At 42.1% G+C, this 24,139-nt stretch overlaps 1 protein-coding gene across 2 annotated transcripts in view; it reads left to right on the top strand.

Annotated features, from left to right (window-relative positions):
• Nucleotides 1–24,139, top strand: part of Pik3cb (phosphatidylinositol-4,5-bisphosphate 3-kinase catalytic subunit beta) — a 105,846-nt gene that overhangs the window by 5,654 nt on the left and 76,053 nt on the right. For both annotated transcript variants that reach the window (XM_050139412.1, XM_050139410.1), the window contains exon 2: nt 14,892–14,991. The gene's annotated coding sequence lies outside the window, so the exon portion shown is untranslated. The remainder of the gene's footprint in view (nt 1–14,891; nt 14,992–24,139) is intronic.

Below are 24,139 nucleotides of genomic sequence, written 5' to 3'. Positions count from 1 at the left end.
TAGGGGTGGGGAGAGGCTGTTACAGCGCATGTGTGGAGGACAGAGAACAACTTTTCTGGAGTCATTTCTTATGTTGTATGGGTCTTTTTGGTTTCTCAAGATAGTGTTTCCTTTGTGTAGCCTTGGAGCCTATACTGGAACTCACACTGTAGACCAGGCTGGCCTAGAACTCACAGAGATCTGCCCATCTCTGCCTGCCGAGTGCGGGATTAAAGGCATGCACCACCACTGCCTGGCACATTGTGTGGGTCTTGAGGAACAAACTCAGGTTGTTAGGCTTGGCAGGCAGTGCCTTTACCTGATGAGTCATATCCTACCCCCACCTGTGATAAAATGGAATTCCCATATATTTATTGTTAGCATGCCAGATAGTGTGGGGATCATGTTCTGAAGTTTCAGCCTTTCTCCTCTGTCTCCTCTTGTTTTTGTTTTCTGTTTGGAGACAGGGTCTCTTTATGTAGCTCTGGATGTTGTAGAGCTCTTTATGTAGACCAGCCTGTTGAATTCAGAGTCTCCTACCTCTGCCTCCTAAGCTGGACTTAGAGTACCAGCTGGGTGTGGTGGTATATGCCTTTAATCCTAGCACTTGAGAGGCAAGAGGCAGGTGGGTCTCTGATTTTGAGGCTAGCCTGGTCTACAGATCCTAGGACAACCAGGGCTATACAGAGAAAGCCTGTCTCAGAAAAATCCAAAATAAATAAGTACATAAAAAAGTAAAGACATGCATCACTGTGCCTGGCTCAGCTTTTCCTCATGACCGCTCTCTTGCCTTCTGTATACTGCTAGCCTACTCATTTTATTCCAACACTTTTGTAGATAGTTTTCTGGTGACTAAGGGATAACACACTAACTTTGCCTTAGTGCATTGCAGATGTAGTTGCTCCGTTACTTACTTGATTCCATCCGAACACGGTTGATTTAGGGTTCTGTTACTCCCTCAGAAAATATATAAATCTTTGATTTGTCTTTTTTTTTTTCCTTTGTTGGGGAATAGGGTCTCTGTCTCTAGCCTAGGCTAGCCTGGAACTCACAGCTATACAATGTTAGGGTTATAAATAAGTGTGTGGACTTATAAAATAGTTCTTTTAATATTGGGCAGGTGACCTGAGGTTGAGGTCCTTCATTGGGACCTCTGGAATAATACACTGCTGGAACTGAACAGTCCTGTTTTTAGTATTGTCAAGAGTCAGGTCTCCAGTTCACAGTCCTCTAGAGAAAACCTAGGAGGGGCTAAGCTTGGCATCCCTTGCTTGTTCTATGGCGTGGTTGGTCTAGTGGGAGACCACCAGACAAGTGACCATTTGCCTTAGAGGGAACTGTGATCCTGATTATCCGTGCCTGCACTGGAGGATTAAGTAGATTAGAAGAAATCTGTGGTAATCCAGAAGCTTTATTTTAAACTACAGTTTAGCCACATTCCTGACTGTGGTTTGTCCCTGGACATTTGTAATAACTAGCTAGGAATATTTCCTAACTGTGTAATATTTACAGATTGTGCTTTTTCTGTCATTTGAAGTAATTAATGGGCGTTGTGAAGTTGGGAAAAGATGGAAGGCCTTTAAGGAGTTAGATGATCAACCAGCATTGTCCAAATAATTTAGTGTTGACTGTGGTCAACCACAGTGATTGCTAGACTGAAGACATGAATTCCATGAATTCCTTACCTGCTGAGCCACTGGAAGGCATTTTCAGTGGCTGTCAACAAGAGGTCGAAGCTCCGTTTGGATACATTTATAGATTACTAGTTTAAAGGATTGAATCTTTCAGATCTGAATAATTGGCATTTAAGACAACCAGAATCATAATTATAATCACAGTTGGAGTTTGCTTTGTTTAAAATAATCTATGGCAGTTTTGTAGAATTTAAATACCCAGAAGGCCTGCCTGCTAGCTGAAGTGTAAAAGACACCCCTATCCCCACCCAAGGTCTCACTCTGGAGCTCAGGGTGGCCTCAAACTTGTCATCCTCCTCCCTCAGCTTCTGACGTGAGAGCTGCTCTCTTTGAGGCCAGGTCACTCCTACCTCGTACAAATTATATATAATAACAGGGTAATTTCTATCATTAGTTGACATAGAACTTAAACTTACCTTTTTTTGCAGTGTTGGGGTTGGAATCCAGAGCTTTTTTGCATTCTGGGCAAGCCCTCTGCCACTAAACCACACTCTCACTTCTAAAATTTTGTTGTTTTCCTTTGAAGCAGGGTCTTACAGTGCAGTTAAGGTTGTCTTCAGAGTCAAAGTGTTCTTTTCCCCTGCCTTGGTACCATCACACCCAGACCATCATTAACTCCTGCTGTATGACTTCACCTTTACTCTAGTATTCTAATTGTGTGCCTCTTGTAAGCACACACTAAGTAAGTGCTCTACCACTGGGTAAACCTTAGCCCTCTATTAATGTTTTTTTGGTTGTTGTTGTTTGTTTGTTTTACCCCCCCCCCCCCCCAGACAAGGTTTTTCTTTGTAGTCCTGGCTGTCCTGGAACTCACTCTGTAGACCAGGCTGGCCTCAAACTCATAGAACTCCACCAGCCTTTGACTCTGTGAACCAGAACCACGCTGTCTTTTCTTGATGAGGAACTTCTGGGTGCAAGGTTCTCATGCTGCCTTTATAATGAGCCAGCTTGTCACTTGTTCTTGTTTGGGGCAGGGTAGAGGATGTAAGGAATTTCATTGAGACAGTCTTGCTACATAGACCTGGTAGGCCTTGCTAGTACTCACTGTGTGGCTCACACTGCTTTGGAATGTTCAGCATTTTTCCTCTCTTGGTCTCCTAAGTGCTGGTATTGCAGCAGCTCTTGTCTAGTTTATGAGTGCTGGGGACTGAACCAGGACCTCATGAATGGTAGGCAAGCCTTCTGCCAAGCGAATGACTGGCCTGTCTTTTGTGTTACGTTTCAGTTTGTGAAACAAGGTCTCGAGTAGTTTAGGCTGGCCTCAAACTCACTCTGTAGCTCAGCCTACCCTCAAAGCCTTGATCCACCTGACTCTCCCTCCATAGTCTGGTATTAATGATGCTTGCTTCTGTGCCTAGCACCAGCTTCCTCTTATGGCCTTTGCCTTTTAAAGCTGTGGCTGTGCATATAGCGCATTAGAAAAACTCCCAAGCGTCTCCTACTGTGTATGGAGTTAAGCAGATCAAGAATAACAAACATTTATTGAATGCTTGCTTACATGTTGGGATGTGCTAAGTGCTTTCTCTGTAATTTTTTAACAATTCTCTAATGAAGGTACTAAAAGACATCACCCCTGGAGGAAATTTGAATTTCAGGAAATTACATGTCAAATGGAGCAAAGTTTCTTAAGTGGTAGATTCAGATGTAAGAACAAAATGTTATTTTATGTGTAAGGATGTTGTGCCTGCATGTATGTTTATGGATCACTTGTGTGCCAGCTGACCAAAGAAGCCAGGAGAGGGCATCTGATTCCCTGGGACCAGAGTTACAGACAGCTGTGAGCTGCCATGCCTTGTGGGTGCTGGGAGTCAAACTAGGTTCTCTGAAAGGGCAGTGTTCTTAACTGTTGAACCATCTCTCAGGTTGAGAGTCAAATTAAAAAACAATACACACACACATGTATATATGTTGTATGAGTTTTTTGCCTGCATGTATTTTGTATCATGTGCATGCCTAATGCCCATGGAGGCCAGAAGAGGACCTGAGATCTCTGTAGGTGGTTTGGAGCTGCCATGAAGGTGCTAGAAGAGGAGCCAGGGCTTTTAACCACTGAGCCATCTCTCTAGCCCCACTCTAGGTCTGTCTGGTTTTCTACTCTCCTGCCCCAAAGGGTTGGGTATGCAGTTCTAGGCTGGCCTGATCTTCCCATACCAGCCCATCATCATCAAGGCTGATCTTGTCTTGAACCTGGGGCTTCATGCATGTTAGGCAAACATTCTCCCACTGAGTTATAGCTGCAGGTCTTAACAAAAAAAAACCTTTTTTTTTCTTTTTAAATGAGATTTAAAGTCTCACTGTAGCCTAGGCTAACCTGGAGCTTGGAGTAATCCTTTTTTTTTTTTTTTTTAAAGATTTATTTATTTATTATATATACAGAATTCTGCCTACAGGCCAGAAGAGGGCGCCAGATCTCATTACAGATGGTTGTGAGCCACCACGTGGTTGCTGGTAATTGAACTCAGGACCTTTGGAAGAGCAGGCAGTGCTCTTAACTGCTGAGCCATCTCTCCAGCCCTGGAGTAATCCTTTTACCTCCGCTCCTGAATGATGGTGTTACAGGTGTAAGGCACTATACCCAGCTTTCCATTCATTGTTTCATTCATTCATTCATTCATGGTTTTATGGTTTTTAATACAGGGTTTTACTATGTAGCCCTGGCTGGCTGGGAACTCTACATAGACTGAGCTGGTTTCAGACTCCAGGGATCTGCCTCTTGAGTGCTGAGGTTAAAGGAGTGCACCACCACACCCTGATCATCTGTTTATTTTTTTGTGGTATTTTCTGGTAGCTATTGTAGCTCTTTTCTTGGTCTCTTTTCAAGTGTAATCTACTCTAGAGTACTTCTGAATAGGCCCTTCAGACCCAGGGCTTTGTGCAGGGCTCTGCCACTGAGCTGTACCCCTTCCCCCTTTTTTTAAATAGCTAGGAAGTTGAATGATCCAGGTGTAGTAGTTCACACCTGCAATTCCATCTGTGCTCTATGGAGTGAGTTCAGGCCAGCCGGGGCCATATAGTAAGCGACCTTGCCACCCCCACCCCTGCAAATAAAAACTTCCTAGTCTTAAATATATTACGTTAGCATAGTTAAATATCCTCGTAAGCGTGTACAAATCAATGAAAGGATTTTCAGGTCCGAAGGCCGTGAGTATTTTTTTTTTTTTTTAAATCTTGCTGGGCTGCCAGTTATGGGTGACTGGAGATTTTCCTGAGCTTAATCTTAAAGTACTGGGCAGAAAGGAAGGAAACAGATTTGCTGTTGAATACCAATACACTGCAGTAGATAAACCGTGCTATGCAATTGATAACCATTCACTTTAAAAGATGAATAGAGCAAGCCTTCACACTGTTAGACCTTTTTTTCTTCCCTCGTTCATGTTTGAGAAGGGAGAGGATGTGCTAACATTACATCTGTCATCAGTAGTACCTAGACCCTAAGGGAGTTCCCTTTTCTTTGCTTTTTTAATTTGAAGCTTTATTTTTACTGTCAAATTATGTGTGGGTGTACACGTCTGTATGTGGGTATGTGTGTGTGAGTGCAGGTGCCTGTGGAAGCCAGAGGCATTGGATTCCCTGGAGTTGGAGTTACAGATGGTTGTGAGCTACCTGACAGGGGCTGAGAACCAAATTTGGGTCCTTTGCTGGGTGATCTCTAGCCCCCATAAGGGGGTTTTCTTTAATTTTTTTAAACATTCATTTCAGTGTGTGTTTGTGTGTGTGTGTGTAACTAGCAAGAATTGGGTCTCAACTATGTGGGTTCAGGTAATTAAAAGGCTGCCGAGAAGAGCAAACAAGCACCTTGCCCTACTGAGCCATCTTATGTATGGGCTCTTCTTTCCTTTCCTTCCCTCCTATCCACTTTCCTCTCTTCCTTTTTTTAAAGATTCCTATTTTAAGATTGTTTGCCTGTGTGTATATAAGTGCACCATGTGTATGATTGTTTTTTGCCTGCATGCATGGCAGTGTACCATGTATGTGCTTGGCATCCTCGGAGGTCAGAAGACAGCTGTCAGAAGATGGCATCCTAAGACAACCTCACATCCCCAGGAACTGGAGTTACAGGCAGCTGTAGGTAGCCATGTGGGTGCTGGGAACTGGATCCAGGTCATTGATAAGAAAAGTAAGTGCTTTAGCTGTTGAACCCCCCCCTCCTTCCCTCCCTCCCTCCCTCCGTTTTGAGATGAGTTTCTGTAGCCCAGACTGGCCTCAACTCTGCATATAGGCAGAGTGCAAGGCTGGGGTTACAGGTGTAAGCAATAAATTATGAAGTGATAAGTCTAAGCTGTTTAGCTCCGGCTGGCCCGGAACTCACTATCCTCCCAGGTGCTGGTACTTAGCCATCAGGTCCCAGATGCAGGCACATAGGCATCACATCCAGCTAATATAAGATTTGTATGATCTGCCTTGGAATTTGTAGTTTCTCTGGCCTGCTTTATCGGGGGGAGTGGTCAAGACCCAAACTGTGTGTCACACTAGAGTGATTGCATCCCAGAAATAGCTCCCAGGGGCTTGGTTTTCTGATAGCTACCGTAGCTCTTCACTTGCTGTTGGTCTCTTCTCAGCTTTCCTGAATCCCATCATCATCCAGGCCTAACCATAACCACACCGGAACTCCATTATCCGAGTGTGGAGAATGAATATGACAGTGATGGTCCTGTACCTTCTCTTCACAACTGGAAAAAAAAATCACTGAAGATTTGTAAAAAACCAAAACAAAACAAAAACCATTTTTTTCTCTTTAAAAAAAAAAGAAAAACAAAAGAAAAAAAAAAAACCAAAAACGCCCCCAAACATTATATTTTTAATTGTTAACATCTCTCTCTCAGTCTATGTAGACATTATTGGTTCTTTCAATTTAATTGATGCAGCTCTCATAATCCTGATCTCTTTCTTTATTGTCAATATTACTATTGACACTGGGTGTCTTGTAGGCCTGTGAGACCAGGCTGGTCTCAAATTCTCTAATAATAGATGGGGCTGACCTTGAACTCGATCCTCCTCCCACCATCTAAGCTTTAGGGTTACAGGTGTGCCCCACCTTCCTTGTGCTCAGATCTTCTAAAGGCAAAGGCTGTCTACAGTAGACCTTGGAACATCAGTTCTCAACCTGTGGGCAGGGGGATGGTGCTCACCAAGCCTTTCACAAGTGTTACATATCAGATATCCTGTTTACCAGGATATTTACATTGCGACTCATAACAGTAGCAAAATTAGTTATGAAGTAGCAACAAAATAATTTTATGGTTGGGGGTGGTCACTACAACATGAGATGTTTATTAAAGGGTCACAGCATTAAGGTTGAGAACCACTGCTTTGGAAGAAGAAACTGCAAAAATGTTTGGTTTTGTGATTTTTGAGACAAAATCTCATTCTGTGGGCTGGAGAAATGGCTCAGTGGTTAAGAGCATTGCCTGCTCTTCCAAAGGTCCTGAGTTCAATCCCCAGCAACTACATGGTGGCTCACAACCATCTGTAATTAGGTCTGGTGCCCTCTTCTGGCCTGCAGGCATACACGCAGACAGAATATTGTATATGTAATAAATAAAAAAATATTTTAAAAAAGATCTCATTCTGTAGCTGGTGTAGTGTTAAACTTATTCTTCTGACTCTGCATCCCAAGTGTTTTATTCTTTATTTTTTAAAGATTTATTTATGTTATGTTTATGATGCTGTATCTGCATGCACACCTTTATGACAGAAGAGGGCATCAGATCCCACTATAGATGGTTGTGAGCCACCATGTGGTTGCTGGGAATTGAATTTAGGACCTCTGAAAGAGCAACCAGTGCTCTAAACTGCTGAGCCATCTCTCCAGACCCTAAAGTGTTTATTCTTAAGTATACGACAGGAAACCCAGTAGAAACTAAGCATTTAAAAAATAAAAAAGAAAGAAAGATTATTTGGTCAACCAAAGCTACACAGAAAAACCCTGACTTGAAAAAAAAGTGTTTGTTTGCCTGTGTCTGCATTTGTGGATCCACACTCTGGTCCTCCTCCTCTCACAGCAAGCGTTGCAGCAATCGGCTCTCCAGCCCAGACATTAAGATTCTTTCAGAGTCATCTGCCCTTCATTTACTCGAGATACCAGGCCATGTGTATAAGCAAGCCGAGAAAATGTGTGTGTACGTGCGGACATTAAATAAGTAATTCGATATCATAAAGAAAATGTGGTAGCAGTATCAGCTAGTTTGTAAATGATCTAACCATAATTGGATGAGTTTCCAACATGATGTTTACCATCAGTGAGTTGACTGATGAGGATTCAAATCATCCGGATACCGGATTTGTTCCAAGGGCTTGAGGCTTTCTGGTACTCAAGTTAAAGAGACTCTGAAAATCACAACAGCCTCTGCATTTAGGGGTTTATTTTACAGTTTGAGAGTAGAGGCGCAGAGGAAGCTGTCAGCTGAGGCGGAGGATTGCCTATGCACTCTCTTTGGCTAGTGTGGCATCTTGTTCCAATCTCCTGGGTCCTACTGCAAATAGCTTATTTGTGGTAAACATCTGTGGTAAAGGTGTTTCTTTAGATATTTAGTGAACACATCTCAGTGTACTGATATATCACCAAGGTAGTAGGCCAGATGTATTTGTTTATTGCATTTATTTTGGTGTGTGTGTGTGTGTGTGTGTTAGTGAGACTGGAGCAGCATGGGCCTCTACACACTCTGCCACTGTGGTTAATCCCTACCCCAATTTTTTACACTAATATTTAATTTAGTTTTGGTGGTGGTGTTGAGCTCAGGGCCATGCCTGCCCCCTCCACTGATCTACACCCCAGCCCTATTTTATTACTTCTTTTTAACAAAATTTTCAAATACACATGAATTTCACAGACTGCAGATACTTGTATTAGTCACCAGTGGCTGGTTTCTCCCTACCTCCTCAGCACTGCCCCTCCCACCCTTTAAGAACAGTGGTGTGATTGTCTCCACGCCGAGGTGGATGCTTTTTCGGTCAGAGCACTGGAGCTGTGGGTGTTTGGAGTTGAGTTGCCTTTGGGATCAGCTTTCCTTGTTGCCGTAGGGCAGAACTTTGAAGGTCTGCCCTACTGTATCCACCAGGTCTGAATGTATTCTTTATTCTTCCTCTGGCATTGCTATCAATTTATCATGAGTTTTCTTTCATACATTTCTATTGGTTGTGGGAAAGTCTACTTCATCAACATAATACACTTTTAACATTAGAACATGTGAGTATTTTCCTATACTAATTTCTTCATGGAACATTTGTTGAAAGGATGTGTTCATGCTGTGTGAGACACTGAGCATGCAAAGCTGATGAAGGTTCAAGAGAGGCGCAGTGGATTGGTTGTAGTGCCCCCTCCTTTTATTTTTTTATTTTTTGGTTTTTCGAGACAGGGTTTCTCTGTGGCTTTGGAGCCTGTCCTGGAACTAGCTCTGTAGACCAGGCTGGTCTCAAACTCACAGAGATCCGCCTGCCTCTGCCTCCTGAGTGCTGGGATAAAAGGCGTGTGCCACCATCGCCTGGCTGTGGTGCCCCTTTAATCCCAGTACTCAGGAGGCAGAGGTAGGTGTGTCCCTAAGTTTGAGGCTAACCTGGTCTATATAATTAGTTCCAGGGCTACATAGTGAGACCCTACCTTAAAAATTTTTTTAGGGGCTGGAGGGATTGTTCAGAGGTTAAGAGCACTGGTTTCTCTTCCAAAGACCTGGATTTGATTCCCAGCACCCACATGGCAGTTCACTACCACATGTAACTCCAGGTCTGGAGCAAGTCCCACACCCTCTTCTGATCTCCTCAGCATACCAGACATGTATGTGGTGCGGATACATACATGCAGGCAAAACATTCATGCACATAAATAAAAATAAAATGTTGTAGCCAGGTATGGTGGAGTCTACCTATAACTCCAGCACTTGGTGGAGGCTGAAGAGTCAGGAGTTACCTCATCATCAACTACATACCTGTTGTAAAAAACACACATTTTGTTGTTTATGTAACCCTGGTTGGCCTGTAACTCGCTGTGTGTAGTAGATAGGTTGGCCTCAGACTCAGGTCTAACTGCCTCTGCCTTCTGAGTTCTGGGATTAGAGGTATTTTTATTAATTAATAATTTAATAATTATTAAAAATAATTTTAATCAAAATTATTAAAAATAATTTTAATGGGGCAGGGCCACAATCCAATAGTAGAGTTTTTGATTGCCATATTCAAGGCCTGGGTAGGACCACACAAAAAAGAGCAAGAAAAAGAATTTTAGTAACATTTTTCTTTTTTAAAGTCAGGCTCTCACTGTAACCTTGGCAGACCCGCTGGCTTTAAGCTGTCAGTGATCCTCTACCTCTTGAGTGGCAGGACAGCAGGCTTTCAGCACTATGATAGCAGATAAAGTAAATCTTAAAATTAGTTGTAATTAAAATTCAGTAGATATCAATTGCTAGAACCTAATAATAAGCCAGCTTCTTGGGACCTAAATTTATTTCTTTTAATTTTGAAATAGGTCTTCCTGCATCTTTCCAGGCTGGCCTTTGAACACACCACGTGCCTGCCTCTGCCTTCTGGCCTCCACTGGGATTGCAATTGCTGCTGCCGCACCTGGCTTCTTGCTGTTTTGATTAATGATCTCTTTTTACTCACGGTAGGGACTTTTCACCCAAGACACTTTTAGTTGACCCCTAGTACATAGGCATATGAAATAGTTATACAAACCAAAGGTCTATTGATAATGATGTTTATTTTAAAATAATTCTTTGGTATGCAATTACTTTTTTATATATTAAAGATGAAAGAAAAATTTCACAACAGGTAGATATACTTGTTTATTTTTATCTTTAGTTTTTATGAGACAGGATTTCTCTGTGTGGCCCGGCTGTCCTGGAACTCGTTCTGTAGACCAGGCTGGCCTCGAACTCAGAGATTCACCTGCCTCTGCCTCCCAAGTGCTGGGATTAAAAGTGTGTGCCGCCACCCCACTACCTTGCATGCTTATTTATTTATTTATTGGTTTTTCAAGACAGAGTTTCTCTGTAGCCTTAGAACCTGTCCTGGAACCAGCTCTTGTAGACCAGGCTGACCTCGAACTCACAGAGATCTGCCTGCCTCTGCCTCCCGAGTGCTGGGATTAAAGGCATGCGCCACCACCGCCCAGCTAAAACAGAGGATTTAAAAAAATATATTTATTTATTTTGTATACAGTGTTCTGTCTGCATAAATGCCTGCAGGCCAGAAGAGTGCGCCAGATCTCATTACAGGTGGTGGTGAGTAACCATGTGGTTGCTGGGAATTGAACTCAGGACCTCTAGAAGAGCAGTCAGTGCTCTTAACCACTGAGCCATTTTTCCAGCCACTTATTTATTTTTAATGGCAGAAGTATGTATAAGGTCACTTCAAAAATTGTTGAAAATCATATTCTAATCCCAAGCCAAAATATATGTAGCCATTTCTCATGAAACTCGAGTCAGCAACTCAAAAAACAATTAAAAAAAAAGTTTCTTTTTTTCCCTTCTGTTTTCTTCTCTTTTCTTTTCCTTGACAGCTTTATACATATGTACAATGTATTCTGGTGATAGTGACCCAAATATAACTTTTGTTTGTTTTTTTTGGTTTGGTTTTTTTAGAAAGGGTTTCTCTGTATAGCCCCAGTTGTCCTGAAACTCTCTATGTAGATCAGACTGGCTTCAAACTCACAGAGATCCACCAGCCTCTGCCTCCCAGTGCTGGGATTAAAGGCGTGTGCTACCAATGCCTGAAGACAGAATAGAAGATTTTAGCACAATCTAAAGACACACTAATTTGGTACTTAGCATGCTGAGGAGTAACCGTAGGAAATAACCAAAAGTGTTGGTTTCCATAATTAAATCATTATGTTTATAAGAGCAGAAAGCCCTGTGTGTACAGTGAAAGCCTTGTAATTCATAACGTGCAGTAGTCTCAGATAGGAGTCGAGCTGTTTCAGGCAACATGATGACAGCGGGTGCCTTGCACAGCGTTCTTGCTTTGTTCAGAGGCAAGGTTGCAGCAGTCTCCTGATGCAATGCAGTGCAAGCTGCAGAAACACCTATTTTTTTTTTAAAGATTTATTTATTATGTATACAACATTTTGCCTCAATGTATGCCCGCACACCAGAGGAGGGCTCCAGATCTCAGTACAGATGGTTGTGAACCACCATGTGGTTGCTGGGAATTGTACTCAGGACCTCTGGAAGAGCAGTCAGTGCTCTTAACCTCTGAGCCATCTCTCCAGCCCCTCATTAGGTCATTTCTAATTTAATATTTGGCTGTTGCATGTTTACAGACCTTTTAATATTGCCAACTTTTCTGTGATCCCCCAGAAAAAAACCTACATATAGTCATTACCCGTAGTTAAAGAAACTGGGTTGTAGGGACTGGAGAGATGGATCATCAGTCAAAATCACTGGCTAGGCCTTCCAGAGAACCCTGGTTCAATTTCCAGCACCCACATTGCAGCTCACACCTGTCCTTAACTCCCGTTGGAGTGCTCCTAACATCCTCACACAGACATACATGCAGACAAAACACCAATGAACATGATAAAAATAAATTGTTTATAAAAGAGAAACTGGATTCTAGAGAATTTTGTTAAACTCTTATCCCCAGCTTCCTGTGTTTGAGAATGGGTAACTTTTAGCTCATGTAGTAATCAGGCTACACCCTACATGATAAAGTGAACAAGAGTAAGAGGGCTCAGGGACCATTTGTGTGTGTCTCTTGTGTGTGGACCTTGGCATGTTCATTCAGGTGTATATGCGTAGGGGGTTCAAAGTCATATAGGCTACACGAGACACTGCTTTTAAAAGCTGAAAAGGGTCTGGGGATTGGCTGTTCTTCCAGAGGTCCTGAGTTCAACTCCCAGCAACCACATGGAGTCTTATAACCATCTGTACTGAGATCTGGTGCCTTCTTTTGGCTTGCAGGGATACATGCAGTCAGAATACTGTATACATAATAAAGAAATACATCTTTAAAAAAAAAGCCAAAAAATAGGAAGAGTATATTTGTGTGAAGAACATGAAATTAAGACTGTTAGTGCCTGCCTGGAAGCCTAGTCACTTGGGAGGTTGAGGCAGGAAGATTGTAGGTTCAAGATCTGCTTAGCGGTTAAGAGCATTGCCTGCTCTTCCAAAGGTCCTGAGTTCAATTCCCAGCAACCACATGGTGGCTCACAACCATCTGTAATGAGGTCTGGTGCCCTCTTCTGGCCTGCGGGCATACACACTGACAGAATATTGTATACATAATAAACAAATAATTTTTTTTTTAAAAAAAGATCTGCTTGAGGTAGAGTGAGTTCAAGTTCAGTCTTGGAAATGTCTGTTTAAGACAGACACACTTACTGTCTTAAAGATTGTAAACAGGACTGGAGAGGCAGCCTATTGGTAATGGGTAGGGATTTTCCTAGCGAGGTGCTGTGGTCAACTTCCAGTCTGAGCGGAGTAGGGATGGAAAGATAAATGTGATTTGTTTTTTGTTTGTTTGTTTGTGTGTTTTTTTTTTGGCATAAGCTTCTGATGTAGCTCTGACTGGCTCCAAATTTACTACGTAATTGAGGATGACTTTGAAATTGTAATTCTCCTGTCTCCACCTTCTAAGTGCTGTGACACAGATACGGTCCACCATGCTGTGCAGATAATGCTGTTCACTTAATAGAGAGTCAGCGTCTTTGTTTATTAATTTATAAGACAGGGTCTCCCCCTGTAGACCAGGCTAGCCTCAAACTCAGAGATATTTCTGCCTCCAAGTACTAAGATTAAAAATATGTGCCACCATGCCCTGAATTAGTGTCTTGACTGTGGCTGACATTGTGTATGTAATTTTGGCTCCTTACTTAAAAGGAGGAACTGTGCTGAATTTAAAACTAAGCCATCCTCTGTCTTTAAATTCTTTTTTTTTTTTGAACGAGTAGCTCTGCATCATTCGTAGATTCATTCATTTTTTGCTGTGAGGTTTTTGTTTTTTTTTTTTTTTTTTTGAGACAAGGTTTCTTTGTGTAGCTTTGGCTGTCCAAGAACTAACTCTGTAGACCAGGCTGGCATTGAACTCACAGAGATCTGCCTGCCTCTGTCTCCCAAGTGCCAGGATTATAGGCATGCATCACCACTGCCTGCATTCATTCATTTTTGAGACTGGATCTCAACTATGTAGCTTTGACTGGTCTCAGACATCACAGAGATCCATGTTCTCCTGCCTCCTGGGTTCTGGGATTGAAGGTGTGAGCCACTGTGTCTGGCTTAATTTATTCAAAATTTTTTTAAAAATGTATTTTTAATTACATTTACACCAGTGTTTAGGTGTTTGTACATGAATGCACGTGCCTGTAGAGACCAGGGTTGTTTTCCCCAGAGCTGGACTTTGAGGAGCTTTGTACGCTGCCTGAGCAGCATCAGGTATTGGTACTCAAACTTGGGTCCTCTGAAAGATCAATACTAAAAGTTTCTTTCTCCAGCACTAAGTATTCTTACATTTAGAATTAACTAGCTGGGCTGTGGTGATCACGACTTTGTTGACAGTGTGCAGAGAATCCTAGTCAGCAGCCAGTCGAATGGACCCTGCCTTCCTCCATTAGAGGACCCAGGGTGTTGACCTTGGTGATGTCAGTTAACACAGCTTCCACATCCTGTTTGAGCTGGTGCTTGTTAGCCTTGACTTCTGCTGTGAGCTAAGTGTCATTGTTGTCTTCTCTCTCAGTGGTCAGGGGACACCTCGTGGTAGCATCGCGGTTAAGTTGGTTTTTCCTGTGGGAAGATTTTCCAAAGCCTCTGAAACTACAGTAGTAATTGACTGCCAGAATGCAGACAGACCAGGTGGACTCTGCTCAGCTTGTGTTCTTATCCTCTAAGCTTTGCTTGGATTTAGACATATTTCCTTGTAGAACTATCTTAGGGTAGGAGTTTGCAATTTGTTGTTGTTTTGTATTTTTATTTTTTTAATTTTTTTTTTTTTTGAGACAGGGCCTGGCTGGCCTGGGGATCCTGCATTTCTGTTTTGTTCTACATCCTTACTTAGACTTGATCCTAAATATATAAACCTAAATATATAAGGAAAAGGTATCAGACTTTTAAACTGGTCCAGAACTGAGAACACTGGAGCACGGATCCTCAACATAAAAGTTTCTCAACCTCATTAGCTCTTCAGCCTGTTTATTACATGTGTGTGCTACACACAGTCAAATGCCGCATACATGCAGTGAACACTTAACATTATCTGGTTTTAATACTTGGCTTTCAACCTTTTATTTTTCAGTTTATCTTCTAATCTGAAAGAGTCTTCATGAATATTTCACTTTAAACCCAAGTAATGTCACACGTTCCTAAAACACCGAAATGGGGGCTGTTATTTTGAGGTAAGTGTCTAGTTTTGTAGGTTTTCTTAGTCTCTTACAAAGTTGAATATAGAAGGAAAGTTTGAATATTGTTTAGCTTCTAATTTTTTTTCTATTTCTTGAGACAGGGTTTATATGGGGGGCAGTCCTAGGCCTCTTTTTAAGGTAAACTAAGGGCCTACTGAGGGCTGCTTAATACAGAGGAGGTTTTTGTTTGTTTATTTGCTTTTGTTGTTTGTTTGAAACTATAGTCCAAGATGGCCTGAAATTGACCATATAGCACAGGCTAGCCTGGAGCTTGAGCTCCTTCAGTCTGAAGTCCTGAGATCACAGTAGTGAGACACTACTGCTATATAAAGGTGTTTTTCTTATTCTTTTATTATTTATTATTGTTGTTTTAAATAAAGACTTATCAGGTGAGCTGGGCAGTAGTGATGCACACCTTTCATCTCAGCACTTGGGAGGCAGAGGCAGGCAGATATCTGTGAGTTCGAGGCCAGCCTGGTCTAAAAGAGCAAGTTCCAGGACAGCTAGGATTATACAGAGAAACCCTGTATTGAAAAACAAACAAAAATAAAAACAACAACATTTACCAGGTGGTGGAGTTACAAGAGCACACATTCATAGCATGGATAACAAAAGCAAGCATAAAACCAGGCTGCTGCTATTAACCTATGAGTTTGAACAGTTTATTTTTTGTGTGTATGAGTACTTTGAATGTATGTGTGTGTAATGCCTTCAGAGGCCAGAAGAGGGCGTCATATCCTCTGGAACTGGAGTTATTGTCTGTTGTGAGCCACCATGTGGGTGGTGGGAATCAGACTTGGGTGCTCTGGAAGACTAACAAATGCTCTTAACTTCTGAGCCATTTCTCCAGCCCCCAAGTTTGGACATTTCAGAAGCTAGATAATTTTTACTGACTTATTGCCTTTTTTGGATGTATGACAATACTGGAGATTGAACCTTAGATTGGACCAGTGCTCTACCAAACAGCTTTAGCTTTACCCATTGTTTTATTTTGTGGGTGTTTTGCATGTATGTTTGCCCTGTCAACACTTGTGTTTTTGACTGGAGTGACAGACAGTGGTGAGCTGCTGTGTAGATGCTGGGAATTAAGCCTGGGTCCTCTGGTAGAGTAAGTAGCCAGTGCTCTTAATCACTGAGCTATCTTTCTAGCCCCATTTATTTGGGTTGTTTGTTTGATTTTTTTTTTTGAGGCAGAGTCTCACTATCACTTTGTAGCTCTGACAGGCCTAAAACTACTAGCTTTAGACTGGTTTCAAACTCAGAAATCCACCTTTCTCTGCCTCCCGAGTGCTGGGATTAAAACCATGCATTGTTTATGCCCAGCTGGCAGGTTTTTGAAGTAATCAAATTAGGGAAATTCTGAAGAATGATCAGGGTGAGTCAGGAAGAGGAGTAAACACATGATGTGTAAGTGGAGAGGGGAATACCGGGAGCGGAAGGGAACAAGCAGCTGCAGGGTGGAAACAGAGGGCAGGCAGGGTGCATGTCAGGACACCAATCCAAACTTAATACCTATGCATGAATATCCATAGGAGACTTGTTACTTTATATGCTAATTTAAAAGAATGGTCATTTGAAATATGGGCTCACTCTGTAGCCAAGGCTGGCCTTAATTCAGGACTGTTTTCCTGCCTCAACTTCCAGAGTGCTGCGATTAGCGGCGTGCCCCACCATGTCTGCGAACAGTGTTAATGTTCTTTTCTAGGTGCTACAGCCTTAACCCAGCATCTCACACATGCTAAGCATGTGCTCTGTCACTAAGTACACATCCAGCTGAATAGAGTATTAATCTTTTCCTTGGAAAATGATGCATTTAAAATTTGGTTTGTTTTGTGTGTGTGTGTGTGTGTGTGTGTGTGTGTGTGTGCGCGCGCGCGCGCGCGTGTGATTTTGTTTTTTGTTTATTGGGACAGTGTCTTGTGTAGTATAGTGTGGTCTCTAATTCTTTTCTGTATCTAAGGCTGTCTTTAAACTCCTGATCCTTCTGCCTCTACCTCCCAAATGTTGGGGTTGGAGGCATTCACCATCATGTTTTTGATTTTTTAGACAGGGTCTTATTTAGTCCATGCTGGCTTTAAAGCCATTATGTTGCTGAAGATAACATTGAACTCCTGAACCTCCTATCTCCCTGTTCTAAGTGTTCTGATTATAGGCAGGTGCCACCAAGCCTGCTGTTGATCTGTTTTAATTTGAAAGTTTTTTTGTGTTTATAAACACTGAGTGAACAGAGTGGTCCAGTTTTAGCCTGCCTGCCAGTGTTTGGGGGAGCTGGTGTTCTACCTCCAGTTCTGTTCCATTGCTCAAGGGTCCTTTTCACTAATAGCACTGTGTGTTTATACAGTTGGAAATGATGTTCATAAAGATATTATTGAGGGTCTACAGTTCTGGTCCTTTGATAATGCAGTGGCAATGTGCATTTTGCTTTTAATCAGAACATAACTGGTCAGATTGTCATGTAGTCTTCCTTAGAAAGGACGCTTATGAAAGCTGTGACTGTCTGCATAGCATGACCTTTCAAAACTGTTTTTTTATGTTGCCAGAATCTCATTTAGCCTTTTGACAGCCACACGATAGAGGAAGTAGTAGATAAAGGACAGTGTAAATGTCTGCCTTGTTCTCAGCCCAGTTTTCCAGGGGAAGAGGGTGTTGAATTGTCCGTGCTATTTCATGCCTACAGCTTTGTGTGAAAGCTTAGGTTAAGGCAGACTTAAAATTTTATTATTATTATTAATATTTATTATTATTATTATTAGTGTGTGTGTGTGTGTGTGTGAGAGAGAGAGAGAGGGGGGGGGGGGAGTATGTTCCACAGCACTCATGTATTCGGAGGATATCTTTGTCTAGTTTGTCCCCTCCGTCCACCTTTATGTGGATTTCAGGCATCAGAGTCTGGCTGTCTTTCCCTGCTGCTGAAAACAGCTCTGTCTGTTAAGTCATCTCACTAGTCCAGGTTTGTCTGTTTTAGATTATTTTGTTTGTTTGTTTTTGTTTTTTGTTTGTTTATTTGAGACAAGATTTTGCTGTAGCCTTGGCTGTTCTGGAACTCACTCTGAAGACCAGGCTAGCCTTGAACTCAGATTCACCTGCCTCTGCCTCCTTAGTGCTGGGATTAAAGGCGTACACTATCACTATCTGACAGTTTATTTTCTATGTGTATTTTGCCCCCATGTAGGTAGGTATGTCTTTGCACCACACATGTGACTGGTATCTATAGAGGGCATAAAAGAGTGTGGAAGTCTCTGAAACTGGAGTTGTGGACAGTTGTCAGCTGCCATGTGTGTGCTGGTGATCCATCCCAGGTCCTCTGTAAGAACAAGTGCTCATAACTTGTTGCGCCATCTGTCCATCCCCAAAGGGTTTCATTTCATTTTTTATATACTGTGTGTGTGTCTGACTGTGTGACTATATGAACGCACATGTATGGGTGTCTGTAAGCCTGTGTGTGTACACATTCCAGCTAGAAGACTTTGGGTCTACAGCTGTCATCCTGTTCCTTTGAAGCACAGTTTCTTCCTGAACCTGGGGCTCACATTTTCACAGCTAGGCTCGAAACCATCAAACCTGGGCAGCCCTCGTCTCCATTTTCATCAGAGCTAAGGTACTGATCTGTGGTTATGCCTGGCTCACTCCAACGTGCTGGAATACGAAATCCAGTCCTCATGATTATGCAGGAAGTGCTCTCATCTAAGGAGCCATCTTTGCAGTCCTGGAAGTTTACTGGTTTAATGCATAACATATAGGATATATGCCTTTTTTTTTTTTGTTGTTTGAGACAGGGTTTCTCTGTGTAGTCCCAGCTGTCCTAGATCTTGAATTCACAAATATCTACCTGTCTCTGCTGGGATTAAAGGTGTATGCCACCATTACCCAGCAGGATATATTCTAAGTGAAATTTTATAAAATAGATAGTACAAATTGAGTTTCCAGTTCTGAAATGCTCCATAATCCAGACTTTGTGTGAATGGGGTATGAGAAATTGAGCCCAGATCCTTATCGGGTACCATTATAATGGTGTTATAAAAATCAACTATAAAAATACAAATTCTTGCTATAGTCTATGATGTGTATTCTGTCTTAAACTTTCAAGAAAAAGACAAAGTTGTAACCAGCAGTTGGACAGGTGCATGATAGGAATAGCTTAGAAGTGGGAACCGTGCGGGATGAGTCCAGTGGCAGGGACCAGAGCAGTCTGAAGTTTGGCTTTGTTAACACCAATACTAACACCATAGGCTGAGAAGACCAGAGAAAGAGTTTCCATCGCATGGCTCTTCATGCCAGGCCTTGCGTTTGCTGTCACTGTGAAAATTTGCTTGCATAAAAAACATTCAGTGGGGCTAGGGAAGTGGCTCACTGATTAACAGCAAATGTAAAGACCCCCTCCTCCCCGAACCTAGGAGCTGCTGGCTGGACCACTCAGCCTGCCTATAATTCCAGCACTGGGGCCTATGTGGGCCACCATGTCTATCTCTAATGATATTCCAAATGTTATATGTAGTTAAGTAAATTGAATCTTATGGTATGTGTTCTTTTACTACCCCTCCCTCCTTTTTAAAATTGAGACAGTGTCTCACATTATTCCAAACTGGTGTGAAACTGAGTAGCAATTCTTCTGCCTCAGCCCCCTGAGTACTGTGGATACAACAGATGTGAGTTCATGCCTGGCCCCTTTTGTTTCTGTTAACTGTGTTTGTGAGGGTCATCAATGGTGTGTATAGAGTTATGTTTAATTATTTTTTCATATTGTAAAACATTCAGTGCAATTTCTTGTTCTATTGATGTATGTATGTTTGAGTTGAGACTTCTTTTGGTTATTATGAAAAATTTTAGTGGATTTTTTTAATAAGAGCTGAATCTTTTTTATTTATTTATTATGTTTACAATATTCTGTCTGTGTGTATGCCCGCTGGCCAGAAGAGGGCACCAGACCCCATTACAGATGGTTGTGAGCCACCATGTGGTTGCTGGGAATTGAACTCGTGACCTTTGGAAGAGCAGGCAATGCTCTTAACCACTGAGCCATCTCTCCAGCCCTTTTTTTTTTGTTTTTTTTGAGACAGGGTTTTTCCTGTAGCTTTGGAACCTGTCCTGGAACTTGCTCTGTAGACCAGGCTGGCCTCAAACGCACAGAGATCGCCTGTCTTTGCCTCTGGAGTGCTGATATTAAAGGTGTGCACCACCACTGCCTGGCTGAAAAATTTTAGTTTAATGTTTTTAGGTAAGAGTATCACAGAATAAAGATCAGTGGAGTTTTTGGTATTCTGCTTAGAGAAGAATGAGTTTGTTCACCTGCTAACAGTGATCTGTGGATATCAGTGGGTTTTGTTTCTTTGTGTTTGGTTTTTAGTTTGACACAGTGACACCATAGCTCTGCCTCACTCAGATCCACCTGCCTCTCCTACCATGCTGGGCTTGAAGGTGTGAGTCCCCATTGTCCTAATGGTGATCTTGATCTTCATCTCTTTAGTGAAGAATTACATTAAACACTTTTATCTGTATGCTTTTGGGTTACTTGGGCTTTAGTAAATTTCTGGTTATTTTGCTTTAAGTTGGGTTCATGTTCCCTTGATAGTCCTTTTCACATTGTAGCTCATCAGCTGTATAAGTTGTGTGCTTTGACTCGTGTCCTGTTAAGTTCGGGTTTTGGTTGAGCTATAGCCCTACCCCTAAAACACGCTTCTTCTAATCATTTTGGTCTTGCCTCTTGAGCACTTTTCACTGGATCTCCTCTTGTTCATCTTCATCAGGAAGAACACCTCAGGTACTCAGCCTCCTCTTTGCTCTGTGCCTGTCCTGGGTCTTCTGATGTCCTGGCTCTCTCTGCCTAATTTCCTGGCTGCCTTAAGCCAGATTCATATTCATTGTGCCTCTGCAGCTGTTTTCGAAACGGTGGTTCTCGGAAGGTGCTAAAGGAGGAGAACTGCTGTATTCATTTCCACGGGGGTGGGTGCTCTGAAATACAGTGCCAAGTAATGACCGGAGGAAAGCGGTGAGTGCGGGCAGAAGCGAAGGCTTCGCTGGAGTCATGGTGGAAGTCTCTTTACTGTTACTGATAATTCTGTTTCCTGTGTGGATGGAGAAGGAAACGCTTGATATTGGACTACCCATGACTAATGATTCGACTTGCCACCAGGTGTGTGTGTGTGACTAAATTAGCGAAGGACATTGTAACAGACTGAACATTAATAATGGCCAAGCTTAGCAGACTCTGTTGTCGCTCAAGAAGCAGTTGCTTCCACCCGGTGGCTGTCGTTTGTTATCTGGGGGTGTTGTAAGGAGAATGCGATGATGCAGGCAGTAGTCATCCTGCAGATTCCTGACCTGAGGAACCTCAGTCGTTTCCACTCTGCATGCGGTGGAGAGAACTTCATAATCAGCTGCAATCTTTGCCTTACCTGGTGGTCCATCCCAGTTCCAAGTCTGTCACGGAGACATGGATGTTGTTATCTTATTCCTTAGGCCCCAGCTTTAAATGTTTAAGTGTTCATACTTTTTCAATGCCAGCATTCAGGGAGATAGAGGCAGATGGATCTCTCTCTTTTTTTTTAATTTTATTGATTATTATTGAGCTCTACATTTTTCTCTGTTCCCCTCCCTGCTTCTCCCCTCCCCTTCAACCCTCTCCCAAGGTCCCCATGCTCCCAATTTACACAGGAGATTTTGTTTTTTTTTTCTTTCCCATATAGATTAGATCTACGTGTGTCTCTCTTAGGGTCCTATTGTTGTCTAGGTTCTCTGGGATTATGATTTGTAGGCTGGCTTTCTTTGCCTTATGCTTAAAAACCACTTATGAGTGAGTACATGTGATAATTGTCTTTCTGGGTCTGGGTTACCTCACTCCTCACTCAAAGTGATGTTTTCTAGCTCCATCCATTTTTCTGCAAAATTCAAGATGTTATTTTTTTCTGCTCTGTAGTACTCCATTGTGTAAATGTACCACATTTTCCTTATCCACTCCTTGGTCAAGGGGCATTTAGGTTGTTTCCAGGTTCTGGCTATGACAAACAATGTTGCTATGAACATAGTTGAGCACATGTCCTTGTGGCACGATTGAGCATCCTTTGGATAAATACCTGAAAGTGGTATTACTGGGTGTTGAGAAAGGTTGTTTCCTAATTTTCTGAGCAATCACCACACTGACATCCAAAGGGGCTGTAGCAGCTTGTACTCCCACCAGCAATGCAGAAGTGTTCTCTTTACCCCACATCCTCTCCAGCATAAGTTGTCATCATAATCTTGGCCATTCTTACAGGTGTAAGATGGAATCTCAGGGTTGTTTGGATTTGCATTTCTCTGATGACTAAGGATGTTGAACATTTCCTTAAGTGTCTTTCAGCCATTTTAGATTCCTTTGTTGAGAGTTCTCTGTTTAGGTCTGTACTCCATTTTTTAAAATTGGATTATTTGTTCTTTTGATGACCAATTTCTTGACTTCTTTGTATATTTTGGAGATCAGCCCTCTGTCTGATGTGGGGTTAGTGAAGATCTTTTCTTTTTGTCTTGTTGACCATGTCCTTTGCTTTACAGAAGCTTTTTATTTTCAGGATGTCTCATTTATTAATTGTTTCTCTCAGTGTCTGTGCTGCTGTGGTTATATTTAGGAAGTGGTTCCCTGTGCTAATGCATTCAAGTGTACTTCCCAGTTTCTCTTCTATGAGGTTCAGTGTGGCTGGCTTTATGTTGAGGTCTTTGATCCATTTGGACTTAAATTTTGTGCATGGTGATAGATATGGATCTATTTTCATTCTTGTACATGTTGATATCCAGTTATGCCAGCACCATTTATTAAATATGCTTTCTTTTTTCCACTTGATATTTTTGCTTCTTTGTCAAAAATCAGGTGTTCGAAGGTGTGTGGGCAGATGGATCTCTTGAGGCTAGCCTGATCTTCAAAGTGGGTTCTAGGATAGTCAGGGCTGTTACACAGAGAAACTGTCTTGTCTTAGGGGGAAAAAAGAACCCATACTCTAGGGCCAGCAAGATGCCTCAGTGGGTGAATGTGCTTGTCAGCAAGCCTGAGAAGCCTGAGACCAGTATGATGGAAGGAGGAGATCAACTCTCACAATGTTTCTCTGACATTCACACATATGCTGTAATGTACATACATGCCCCCCTATATGCTCCCACAAGATAAATATAATTTTAAAAGTAAGAATTCATATTTTTTTGGTTTTTCAAGACAGATCTGCCTGTCTCTGCCTCCTGAGTGCTGGGATTAAAAGCGTGCTCCACCATCACCCGGCCAGCATATTCTTTTTTAAAATTTATTTGTTCATTTATTTTTAATTTTGGGAGGGGTTTGGAGAGAAAATTTTTTTGTGCAGCATTGAAACCTGTCCTGGCACTAGCTCTATAGACCAGGCTGGCCTTGAATCCACAGGGATCCACTTGCCTCTGCTTCCTGAGTGCTGAGATAAAAGGTGTGTGCCACCACCGCCTGGTTTTAAATTTATTTTTATTTTATTTGCATGTATGTTTGTGTGAGGGTGTCAGATCTTAGAGTTATAGACAGTTGTTAGCTATCATGTGGATGCTGGGAATTGAACTCAGGTCCTCTGGAAGAGTAGTCAGAGCTCTTAACCACTGAGTCATCTCTCCAGCCCAAGAATCCGTACTCTTAATATTTGTAGCATGTGAGCATTTCCTTAGTGGCTAAAGCAAAGTGTTCCCAGGCATCTCCAGTGCACAGCCCATGTTGTAGAAACTCAGGGTGTAACAGGTGGTCCTTACCAGCTTTGTTATCACCGTCAGGCTTTCAAAGTTCACTAGCTTTCCCCAGATCCTGATGCAGGCTTCATCACAGAGCCAGTCATGGTAGCATATTCTGTAATCTCAGAATGGCAAATAAAAGTTATTACATGAAATATAAGATTATGCATTTGTGCAAGTTGTTGGCAGACATATTAATAACTGGCTTTAAAGTATTAAATTAAGAACGTTTAAAATAGTCTGTATTCTTTGGAAAATATGACTGTTTTATTTGTTATTTATATTTTATTTTTTAAGACAGGGTCTCACTGTGGAACCCTGGCTTGCCTAGAATTCACTGTGTAGACAAGGCTGGTCTCCTGTCTGCCTCTGGCTCTGGGGTGCTGGGATTAAGGGTGTGCACAGCACATACACAGAGAGACATACACTAAATAGC

The sequence above is a fragment of the Alexandromys fortis genome, unplaced genomic scaffold (genome assembly GCF_014885135.2).
Source record: "Alexandromys fortis isolate MF-2015 unplaced genomic scaffold, M_Fortis_MF-2015_v1.1 scaffold_36, whole genome shotgun sequence".
Classification (NCBI taxonomy): Eukaryota; Metazoa; Chordata; class Mammalia; order Rodentia; family Cricetidae; genus Alexandromys; species Alexandromys fortis.
Note: the sequence above shows the minus strand (reverse complement) of the source record. Positions and strands in the feature narration are given on the sequence as shown.